This window comes from Taurulus bubalis (assembly GCF_910589615.1).
Source record: "Taurulus bubalis genome assembly, chromosome: 20".
In the NCBI taxonomy this organism is placed as follows: domain Eukaryota; kingdom Metazoa; phylum Chordata; class Actinopteri; order Perciformes; family Cottidae; genus Taurulus; species Taurulus bubalis.
Genome location: NC_136608.1, coordinates 15,885,721 through 15,897,654, shown reverse-complemented (window position 1 = coordinate 15,897,654; position 11,934 = coordinate 15,885,721).

Sequence of the window (11,934 nt, the reverse complement as noted above, 5' to 3'; positions counted from 1 at the left end):
CTTGAAACCACAAACGTGTCACAAATGACACATCCTCAAAAATATATATAATATATAAAATCTTTTGTGTTTGTCCGGGGATGGAAGTGAGAGTCGCATGTTCTGTGTTTCTCATGATCGATACAACATTTCAACAAATTGGGGATTCTGCTTCTACTGAACCCTGAAAAATACATTTTGGGAAACCTTAAAACAAGGTTTTTAAAATTCAAGTTCTCCCCAAGCCGTGACAATATGCAAGTGAAAGTGAAAAATGTCCGATTTAATGGGTTTTCATTTCAGGCCTTGAGGCGATCCATAGCTTTAATCGGGGAAAAGAAGGAAGAAAAAAATAAAAAATCCAGCATGCATGTGCCGGTTCTCCCCGAGTATCAGTTAATGTACAGCACACATCTTTAATCATTTCCATGCACGTGTGTGTTTAGCGTGTATCAATGATCATGCATGTGGAGTCATCCCTTATCTCCAACGAGGGAAAAGGAAGTGAAAGGACACAGAGAATAAAATGGAGTCTCCAGGAGGGGGAAAATGAAACCTCGGAGCAGGAGTTGAGCGAGAGGTGAGAGGACGACTGCAGATTGACGGAGCACAAGAGGAGAAGGGAAGAAGGAAAAGGAAATTGAAGCGGTGTGACGGAGAGGGAGAGGGAAAGCGGTCGCGGGGGAAAAGGAGAGAGTCGGCCTTATTTGATGCAATAATGTGTTTGCTGATGTTCGTCGTTCGCACACATCGAGTCACGTAGGAAATCAGAGCATGAGTCGCACACACACCGTTAGCTAAACCCAGAAAAGGTTGTGCACGGTAATTCGTACAAAACAATTAGTGTTTATTAAATCAATTAGTGTTTATTTCACCAACAAACACAGGACTTACATGCAGGAAACCGCTGTTCGTGTCCCGCGTGTTCCCGGAAGTTACGGCATTTATTTATTCATCACGTAACTAACACGTAGTTATCGCCCTTTAAATTATTTAAATGATCTGCCTTTTTCCAAAAGAACGTATGCATGTATGTATGTATGTATTTATGTATGTAATGAGCAGATATTTACACGTGTTACTGGAAAATAAGGGAAACATTTTTTGTAAGAAGTCACAGGAAACCGTTGTTCGTGTCCCGGAAGTCACGGCATTGATTTATCCATCGCGTAAATAACACAAAGTTATCTCCCTTTCAATTATTTAAATTAGCTCCCTTTTTTTGTCAAAAGACCATATGTATGTACGTATGTAACGAGCAGATATTTACACGTGTTGCTGGATTTTTTTTCGGGAGGAAAATGAAAAAAAAAATAAGGGATAGATTTTCGTAAGAAATCACAGGAAACCGTTGCATGAAGACACGTTGTATTCACACACGTTGTATTCACACAACACATATTACATTTTAGTCAGTGTTTTTGAGCATATTAATATCTTGAAAATGGAAAGGAGGTTTTGATGATGTAAATGTGGATTTTTGACACTTTTCCACTCACAACAACGATTTAAATGAGTTCAAACTGATGGAAAACGTACAACTTCTAGCGTGTAAGAAAGATATCAGACGTCTCACTAAATTCACCCACACTCATAAAAAACACTCAACTCTCTCACTCTCACTCATTGAATTACGCCTCATTTAAAAAAATTTAAAAACAGTCGACAAATGAAGCGTTGACCGAATGTTGCATGAGGCGCTATGAATGCTTTGTGTTTGTCACTCACTCTCACACACACACACACACACACACACACACACACACACACACACACACACACACACACACACACACACAATGTCTTGTAATACCTTTGTAGTGTATAATGGTTCTCATAAGGGCAAAGAGGGGCCACAGCTTCAATTATGACATAAACACTGGCGGGAAAAACGCACTCCACACACACACACATACACACACACACACACACACAAGGAGGAAGTGAGCACCATTAGAGCCGGTGGTTAGAGTTGAACATGGTCTGTTTCCACTGTCTGTGTAGTTACTCCCAGTGTTACTCAGCCCGAGACCAGGCAGCCGCTTTGATGATACACACTATTACAGTCAAGTATTGAAGCTGTGCAATAACTATGAATTGTAATATTAGCAGTGGCGCCATTGTTCGCATGAGCATTAGCGTATTGGCTGTTGCGTAATAATCGTTGCTGTTTTGCCAGTATCTTAATGAAAGTAGTGATGCATCCTGCAACCTATATTTGTTATTTATCACCATAAACACTTGAACTATCATGAATTCATGCGCGACTTAATGCATGAAACAGAAGAAGAAGAAAACATGAATTCACTCGTGTTGTACTTCATTAATTATCAGGGATGCACTGGAATTAATATCTCATGCATGAGCCATTGCAAGAACAATACGTTAATTAATGCAAACAACTTGCAGCAGTGTGTTGTATTTTTACAGGACTCTACTGTATTTACAGCTTTTAGAATCAATGTATTTGCTTGGTACGCGGAAAATTCTGCGATATGAATCATCTTTCAGCGTCACGTGAGCCTTCAAACGGCCGCCAGATCAGTCGAGCCCGCCCGTCAAAAACGTGTCCAACAATACACACATGCAACACACGCAATTTTAATAACACACACGCAGCAGTCTGGTTGAGGATGATATTATAGAGGGTGTTTGAATGCGAGGCCGCCGCGGCGGGGAAGGTATGAAAAGGGGTGAGACGAGAAATAGAAGGGTGAGACAGGGGTGAGACAGCTGTCAGGAGGGGTGAGATAGAGGTTCAACATGCTAGCTTAGCCCCACCGGCTATATTTCCTCTCCCCTGGGCCTATTTTACATACTTTGCTCTCAGACCCAATAAACAAACAAGGAGCACAATTAGTGCTGAGTGTGCGTGCACGTGTGTGTGTGTGTGGGTGTGTGCGTGCACGTTTGCATGTGTGTGTGTGTGTGTGTGTGCACGAATTAGGAGCGTGGGAGCCAACCAAAAATGATTTTCTGTCTAAAAAAAATGGAGTTATGTGGACATACACACTCACGTAAGGCGGTGCATGTCCTCTCACACACACACACACACACACACACACACACACACACTAAACATAATTTCTCATAACACTCTAATATGGTTCATTTTCAGCTATCAAAACACACATGAAAAGAGTGTTAACGCTGTCAACAAGCGAGCATGGGATGTGGAACCGTCGTTTTCATTCTCAATATGTCAAGGTTAGGGTGTATTCCGGCATGAGAGCGAGGGAGAGGGGGAGAGAGGGAGAGAGAGAGAGAGGGAGAGAGAGAGAGAGGGTTAGAGGGGGAAGGAGTGTCGTTCTCCATCCTCATGCTCTCCAGAGAATCCCATCATGAAACGCCAAAGCACAAAGAGCTCAGAGCCTTCGACTGAAACCGAGGGACCTTTAATCCCGGAGAAAAAAAAAAGAGAAAGAAAAGAAAAGCGGGAGCATCGCTGGGGCAACAGCGCCACCCGGCACGCCGCCCGGCGTACTGCACCTCCTCTAAATCCACAACCTGCCCCGTCTCCATTTTTTTTTTTGTGTGTGTGTGTGTGTGTGTGTGTGTGTGTGTGTGTGTGTGTGTGATAAAAACAAAACAACAAAAAAGGGACATTTTTTTGGGCCTTTTCCACATTTTTTAATTCAATGGTCAAAATGAGCGGCGGTGAAACAATTCAAGTCAAATCCGCGGCCATGTTTTTTTGAGCACCCCTCTTCCTCCTCCTCCTCTTCCTCCTCCAACACATGAGAGAGGTAATCAAAGCCACAGCCTTCGCTCTGTGTGGGAATCTAACCCTTAATGGGCTCCACCAACCTCACTACACTACACACAAAATCAAACTAATTACAATTTGTCCTCTCTCTTTTGTCCTCTTCACAGAGCTCCCTTTTTAATTCCCACCAAAGAACACACCGAAAAAAGACAGAAAGAAAGGGAGGTGGTGTGTGTGTGTGAGAAGTATAGCGGCGAGGAGGGGGGATCCAAAGTGGCAGTGGAATAACACACTGGAGTGTGTATCGGCTTCCACTCTCCCTCATTTAAATAAGCGCCAACACTGATTTTCTAACAAAAATATGGTACTAGTATAATAACAATGAAATAAGACCCTGTGAAAACTCGCAGCCTGCAGCAAGTATTTAAAATATCATTTAAAAAGGGCTGATCTGTAATTCAGAGCGGATATGGTATCAGACGGCGTGCTTGTCATTCCCGGCTATAATCTCCACTACACTGAGAAACACACTGTCTGCTGGCAGCACTGGAGAGAGGGAGGAAGAATAGGGAGGAAGAGGAGGAGGAAGGGGGGATACTTATTTCCCCGTCTCCTCTAGGTGCCGTTCGTTTGTCTGATATCTGCCGAGAAATCTCAATTTTCTTGGAGTAAAAAAAAAAAAAAGTCAGATTGGAGAAGTTGGCGAGAGAAAGATAGGAGAGTAAAGAAGTTTAAATGTATTTATTTTTAATATCATAAAGGCTGATGATGGAGGTCCGAGGAAAACACAAAAACGCTGATTCAGCAATTAGTGAATTATGATCTTTGTTTCAGAGGTTTATCCAGTCAAAGAAGTTGAATCAGGAAGTTTATGGTGCACAAATTCTTACTCAACTTTTTTTTTATCTCACCATAAGATCCATTCAGTGTCTGTTCCTGCAGCTGTTGATCATTCCACATGATCTTCCTCAATACTCCGAGTCATATCGGCTTTAAGGTTCTCTAGAGTTGAAAATTGACAAAAACTAATCGCAGCACGAGGTCCATTTATTCTGTCTACAATGTTATTGAATATTATAAAAGATCAATATGTCATGTCCAATGTTAGATGGGAAAGGCTGACGGATGGACTGAGACGAGGAGACGTGAGAATAACCTCAATATTATCAAATTAGATATTGATACCATGTGAATAACACACACACACACACACACACACACACACACATACAGACACACACACATTGTGTAAATAATCCAGCGCCTCTTTTGCATTTGCATTAAAAGTTATGGTTATACTTTCTCTCCACGTCCCTACACTCATATTTTGTGTATATTGTGTAATTTATTAGACAAAACGCACAATAAACTAAACTTAAAGAGTAATTTGACCGATAGAATTATTATAATATATATTATTGTCACCGTGATGTCTTTTGTGTTGTGAAACTCTGATATTGCGACGGCCATGTGGTGAAATAATTGGTTGATTTATTAAAATATATCAACATTCTGGTTTCGAGGACTCCTCGCTCACATTTAAAAGTTAAGATAGAAATTTAGTTTTTGACCCTTGAAGCAAAATCTGACAAAAACATTTAAAAAAAATCTCACCGCAAAGTCCATTTAGCTGTTTTTGATCGTATCACACAATCTAATTAATGAACGATTAATTGCTTATTTTAAGGATGTCAAATATGAGGATTTACTTTATTGTTTATCTTGTTATTTTGGACTGTTGGTCCAAAAACAAGCAATTTAAAGATTCACCTTCAGGCTAATTGTGGTAATTAATTGATTAATTAAAACTAAACTAAAATCATCAAAAGATAAATCACTGTGGACTCTGGAAAGTTGAGTTATTCGTCAAACTGAACAAACAGTTTGAAGACGTCACTTTAACTCTTTTCACATTATTTTACATTTTATAGATTAAATCAATCAAACAATCAGAAAACAAGATCTTTAAATAGAGGAAAACGAAAGAGGGGAAATAGCTGCGGTCTCAAATGGAATTATGAATGAGAGTCGTGGACACACACACACACACACACACACACACACGCACACACACACATACACGCGTAAACACACATTGGGTTTTGGTTAGACGTGTGGTCTGGACAGGAAAGGGCCGGGGCCGCCTCGCTCAGCAGGACACGGACCTCAGGCACTTCACACTGCACACACACACACACACACACACTGCCAGGCCATCCTCACCCACCTATCCTGTTGCAGTGGGGGGTCGGAACCGGACAGACACACACACACACACACACACACACTCAGTTGGGGCGGAAACTGGCAGTGACATGTTGTCCGGCAGCTCGGGATCGGAGCTCTGAGGTTGGGCCGAGCCATCTATCATACAGCCAGAAACACAGTAACCCAAGACATGAGTGGCAGGGGATCACACACACACACACACACACACACACACACACACACACACGCATGCACGCGCACACACACAGTGAAGAAGACATAAGTATTCTCACACGAACAAAGCGCCACAGCGTCGTCTTTGAGAACCCTCAATGTGAATCTAATGAGACGTTTGGATCAGATTCCACACGCCGACGCACCGGCGGGTTTACAGCTCGCATCCCGGCTTCCAGAGGAAGAGTTTCCCTCGGTCTCAAATGATTATGATTATTTCTGCTCTGACAAGATAAAAAATAAATAGGAAAAAAATCTTGAATTAACACAATTCTTTTCATTTTTTTGGTCAAACATTTGCATGAAAATCCTCCTGTAATAAATCAACTATTTTGATAATCGTTTTCAGTCATTTCTGCAAAGCAATAAAGCAAAACAAAAAACATTAATTGGATCACGCTTCTTAAATCTTAATATTTTTTTTCCCCATGATTATGAAAGTTAACAGATCAATAAATGGGGTTTTTGGACAAACCAAGATGGCGTTTTATAGACTGAAAGATTAATTTAAGAAATGACTAAACTAATCAACAAATATGCAGCAACAATCTGTAACGTCTGTCTGGTGATCCACACCATCACCACTGTTCCAGTGCAATAAGCTTCATGAGAAATGAATCTGCAGAGGCCGTCACTCCATTTAAAAAGTGTACGCCACAAAAAACAAAAGTACAAGATACATTTTGTTAATCTTAACTTTGGATATATGAGTCAGTAGCGTACGTTTTGGTTCTTAAATCCCAGAACGCATCTTAAGTCTGATATCGCTCTCACAAATCACAATAAGCGTGAGCTGCAAGGCAGTTCTGTCGCTTTCACTTTCTGATTTAAATCAGAAGGCGGCATGTGGCGACACCTAGTGGCGAGGTTGCAGATTGCAACCAACAAGCCTGAAGGAAAACTAGTGGCCAGTGCTTGGTTTGTCCCTTCTGGGCTACCGTAGAAACATGGCTCCATGAAGAGATCCTCTGGGTAGATATTCAACGTCTCATTCTAAGGTGAGAGAAACACAATGAGTCTAACGTTCAGATGATTCGACACTAAAGAAAACATACGCTAACAGTGTACATTTCCACCAATAGGGCTCCCAAAATGTTGCTTTTTAACATCTTGTGTCTTCATGCGACCTGAGAAAAGAGACATGTTATGTTGCGCAACTGGTTTGGGATCAAGTTTGACTTTTTTGTCACTTTACCTTTGCCGAGGCTGGAATCGAACCCGGGTCCAGGTCTCCGAATCGCATCAGAGAATAATGTAGAGAAGGTCAAAGGTCAGGTTTGACTTCCATTAGTTTATTCTGTGTCTTCTTCTTTGCCTCATTGACTCAGGATTTCCTCCAACGTCAAACATCCCGCTAATCGCGGTCTTTGTTGCTAACGGTGTCGTAGCACCAGGGGCAAGCTCCCGTTAGCTTGGTTGCACGCATTGCGCTCGTTGTACAGCGGACCCTGGAGGGTCAAAACAGACCGAAAACGCCACATGAAAAAAAAAGACAGCGGAAGAAACAAGGACACGTTGCTCAAGGAGCTGAGCGGCGCGAGGATTAGCGCGCTGCAAATACCGTGCGGCGGCGCTAAATATCAGCTATCAGCGGCGACGGGGCCCTAAATATCATTTCTACCAATAGGGCTCCCAAAATGCTCCCAAGTTGCTTTTTAACATCTTGTGTCTTCATGCGACCTGGGAAAAGAGACATGTTATGTTGCACAACTGGTTTGGGATCAAGTTTGACTTTTTGTCACTTTACCTTTGCCGAGGCCGGAATTGAACCCGGGTCCAGGTCTCCGAATCGCATCAGAGAATAATGTAGAGAAGGTCAAAGGTCAGGTTTGACTTCCATTAGTTTATTCTGTGTCTTCTTCTTTGCCTCATTGACTCAGGATTTCCTCCAACGTCAAACATCCCGCTAATCGCGGTCTTTGTTGCTAACGGTGTCGTAGCACCAGGGGCTAGCTCCCGTTAGCTTGGTTGCACGCATTGCGCTCGTTGTACAGCGGACCCTGGAGGGTCAAAACAGACCGAAAACGCCACATGAAAAAAAAAGACAGCGGAAGAAACAAGGACACGTTGCTCAAGGAGCTGAGCGGCGCGAGGATTAGCGCGCTACAGATACCGCGCGGCGGCGCTAAACATCAGCTATCAGCGGCGCCGGGGCCCTAAATATCAGGCTCTTTATTGGCCTTTAGAAAGCGCCCATGTAAACCCACCTCACAATCAAGCCTTCAGCCTGAGTGAGTGCCCCGCTTCATTTGTAAAACACCGCGTGTGAATGAAACCGCCACTTTCCCCCTCGTCTAAATCTCTCCCTCTCTCTTTCTGGCCTCGCCATTCACGCCCTCAGATTGATGGGCGGACGGCGCTCATTTGGAACCGGGAGAAAAAAGTGGCCCCAGTTTAAAAGCCCCGCCGCTACTGTATTTTAAAATAAACGCTACGGGGGCGTTAAAGAGACCGATGAGCCCGGTGGGCGTCTGTACGGCGATGGCCGACCCTCCTCCCCCGTTGGGGGGAGAATGAGAGAGGAGATGGGGGAGGGGGATAAATCTGCGTGGCGGCGGGAATCGATCGTTTCTCCCTCCTATCTCATCTGCAGGGGCTGAGAGAGGCAGAGCGGTTTAAACGATCCTGACCTTGTCCGACATAAATAGTCAGAAAAGTCCACAGAGCTGATAGCTTTGTGTAAGGCTTGGGGGGGGGGGGGGGGGGAGGGGGAGATAAGAAGGAAGTGGAGGAAGAGGAGGAGGGGAGGAGGAGAAGAGGAAAGGAGGGAGATAATGCCGGCGTTACGACATCAGAGTCCATGTCGCGAAGCAGCCGGCGCCGTGGGAAACAGCCTCGGCCTCACTTCCTGTCTTCTTCTTCTTCTTCTTCTTCTTCTTCTTCTTCTTCTTCTTCTTCCTCCGCTTCTTCTTTCGTCTTCTTTTTCGTCCTCTTCCTCCTCTTTTTCCTCCTCTTTTTCTTCCTCCTCAACTTCTTCTTCTTCCTCGTCTTCTTCGTCCTCTTCTTCGTCCTCTTTTTCTTCCTCCTCCTCTTCTTCTTCCTCCTCTTCTTCCTTCTCTTCTTCTTCTTCTTCCTCCTCTTCTTCGTCCTCATTTTCTTCCTTCTCCTCCACTTCTTCTTCTTCCTCTTCTTCTTCGTCCTCTTTCTTTTTCTTCTTCGTCCTCTTCTTTATCCTCTTTTTCTTCCTCCTCTTCTTCCTTCTCTTCTTCTTCTTCCTCTTCTTCTTCGTCCTCTTTCTTTTTCTTCTTTGTCCTCTTCTTTGTCCTCTTTTTCTTCCTCATCTTCTTCTTCCTCCTCTTCTTTGCCCTCCTCTTCTTCTTCTTCCTCCTCTTCTTCTTCCTCTTCTTGCTCTTCTTTTCTTCTTCCTCCTCTTCTTCTTCATCTTCTTGCTCTTCTTCTTCTACCTCCTCTTCTTGCTCTTCTTCTTCATCTTCTTGCTCTTCTTCTTCTTCTTCTTCCTCCTCGTCTTCTTCTACCTCCTCTTCTTGCTCTTCTTTTCTTCTTCTTCCTCCTCTTCTTCTTCTTCATCTTCTTGCTCTTCTTCTTCTACCTCCTCTTCTTGGTCCTCTTCTTCTTCATCTTCTTGCTCTTCTTCTTCTTCTACCTCCTCTTCTTGCTCTTCTTCTTCTTCCTCCTCTACTTCTTCTTCATCTTCTTCCTCTTCTCCTTCTACCTCCTCCTCCTCCTCTTCTTCTTCAGGGAAAAAAAAAAAGAAGAAGAAGGGAAGTAGTTGAGAGCGAAGAGGAGGAGTAGAAAAGTCTTTTCTCCCCCTCTCTCTCAGAGCTCTCATCTTCCTCTCTGATAACCTGAGAGAAGGATGGAGGAAGTCAATTGGCTCATTCTGCGCCCCCGAAGAAGACGTGAGTGTTTTAAAGTAAGAAAGGAGCTCTTTTGTGCGGCGCCCCGTCTTCTTTTCTTCCGAGCGCAGCGCCGCTGTACCTGACAGCGGCGCTGCCCGGGGTAAAGGCAGAAATCTCTGCCTCCATTGTCACCTGTTCCTCTAATCATTTTCCGCCCTTCATGCCACAATGGAGGAGGGCGATAACGATAACGAGGTGAAGCTAATACAGAGCGGCGGCGGCGGCTAACCCCCCCGAACACAATGTTCAGATGTCTTCACTCGTTCTGCACACTCACACACCTTTATACCTTTGCACACACCCTTAATGCCGACACACACACACACACACTTTTTTTGGTCTTTTTTTCTTCTTCAGACACTCACTGTTGGAGCCATTATATTCGGGCGCCAACTGTCAAACCGCCCTCGCATTACAGTTACACACTTTACACGCAGTTTCGTCGCGACATAATAAAAGGAGAATAACGGTGTGTTACTGTTTTTTTTTTGTGTCTCTGCTTTGTTGGAACTTCTGCTGGTTTGACTGTTTTTTTTCCTCCTCTCTGCACTCAAGATGTGACGTGACTTGGGTCAAATTTTCCACGTTTTTCGCCGTCATTCCTTTGGGTTATGGAGTGACCGTGTCGCGGGTAAAAAACTAAAAAAACGACCTAAGCAGTGAGACCCTCACTTAAAAGAAAAAGTTGAGTTTAATTTACTCGGAAGAGAAAATAAACCATTCCCCAAACTGCCCGTCGTAAACATCCATCACATTTAGAGACCGACTTCTGGTTCGACATTGACCCTCTGCACTTGCCGTAGTTGAGGTTTGCAGCATTAGTAGAGCGCTGCAGAGACGATGAGATGATGCATTGTGTAGCCGAAACAGGAAGTTAGCATCACACGTGGGTCCCTTTAACAAAAAGACAATCGGATTTCCTATTTCGGATTATTACAGAAAATATATATATTTTTTTTTTTAAGTGAACGCCACATTTATGCTTTTTGAAGCGAAGACGATCACCCAAAAAGTCAAATGTGAGACGAACTCAAGGTCCGACTGGTGTCCCATGCAGTGATGACATTTTGCCATTTATCAGCAACTCCTTTTTAAATAATGTAAAAATAAAAGCTATAAAAACATCGACTTTTGAGAGCAGGAAACCGAAAAATGCCCAAAAAATGCTGAGTGTGAGTTTGAGGACTCGTTCCACAGAGATGGAGCCGTGGAGCCTTCGTGACGGACTGATTGCTCTGGATATTAATGACCTGCTCAGTATCTCGACATGCAGCGATAAGGACAGATGCAGCGTGGAGATCATGCTCAAGTTGAAGCTTAATTAACACGCAAATTGTATATAAAGATACATAATTAATGTCGGGTTTATTTTAGGCCAAATTATATCGTTTCCTTGCGGGCCTGGCGGGAAATGATCAAAGGCCTTTAGCGTCAGTCCACGGCACACTGCTGCTTTAGGGGAGAAAATGTTATTTAAATGATAGAAACTGTGGAAAAAAAAATACATATATATATTTGTATAGTACACAACTGATCGTGCATCAAAAGCACTAAAATACTATTAGACAGAAGACTCGAGCCTTAAAAACAGCTGACTTCAAAGTTTGCCTTCAAAGCATCAATACAGAGAAGGAAATTATTATTATTATTATATATATATATATATATATATATATATATATATATATATATATATATATATATATATATAGAGAGAGAGAGACAGAGAAAAAGACTTGCTGTTCTCCAGACTTCGTATACTATCCTGACAATGAACCCTGGCAGCTTTTCAAACGGACTTCCTGGTCTTTCTTTTCACCTGGACCCACCGACCATTTCCACAGAATACATATTAAAATAATAAGAAAAAAAAGGCCAAAAATAAACAGACAATCTGCTTCGGCTTTCAAAATTGTGACCTGGGCTTTGCAGAATTTCCAAAATGAG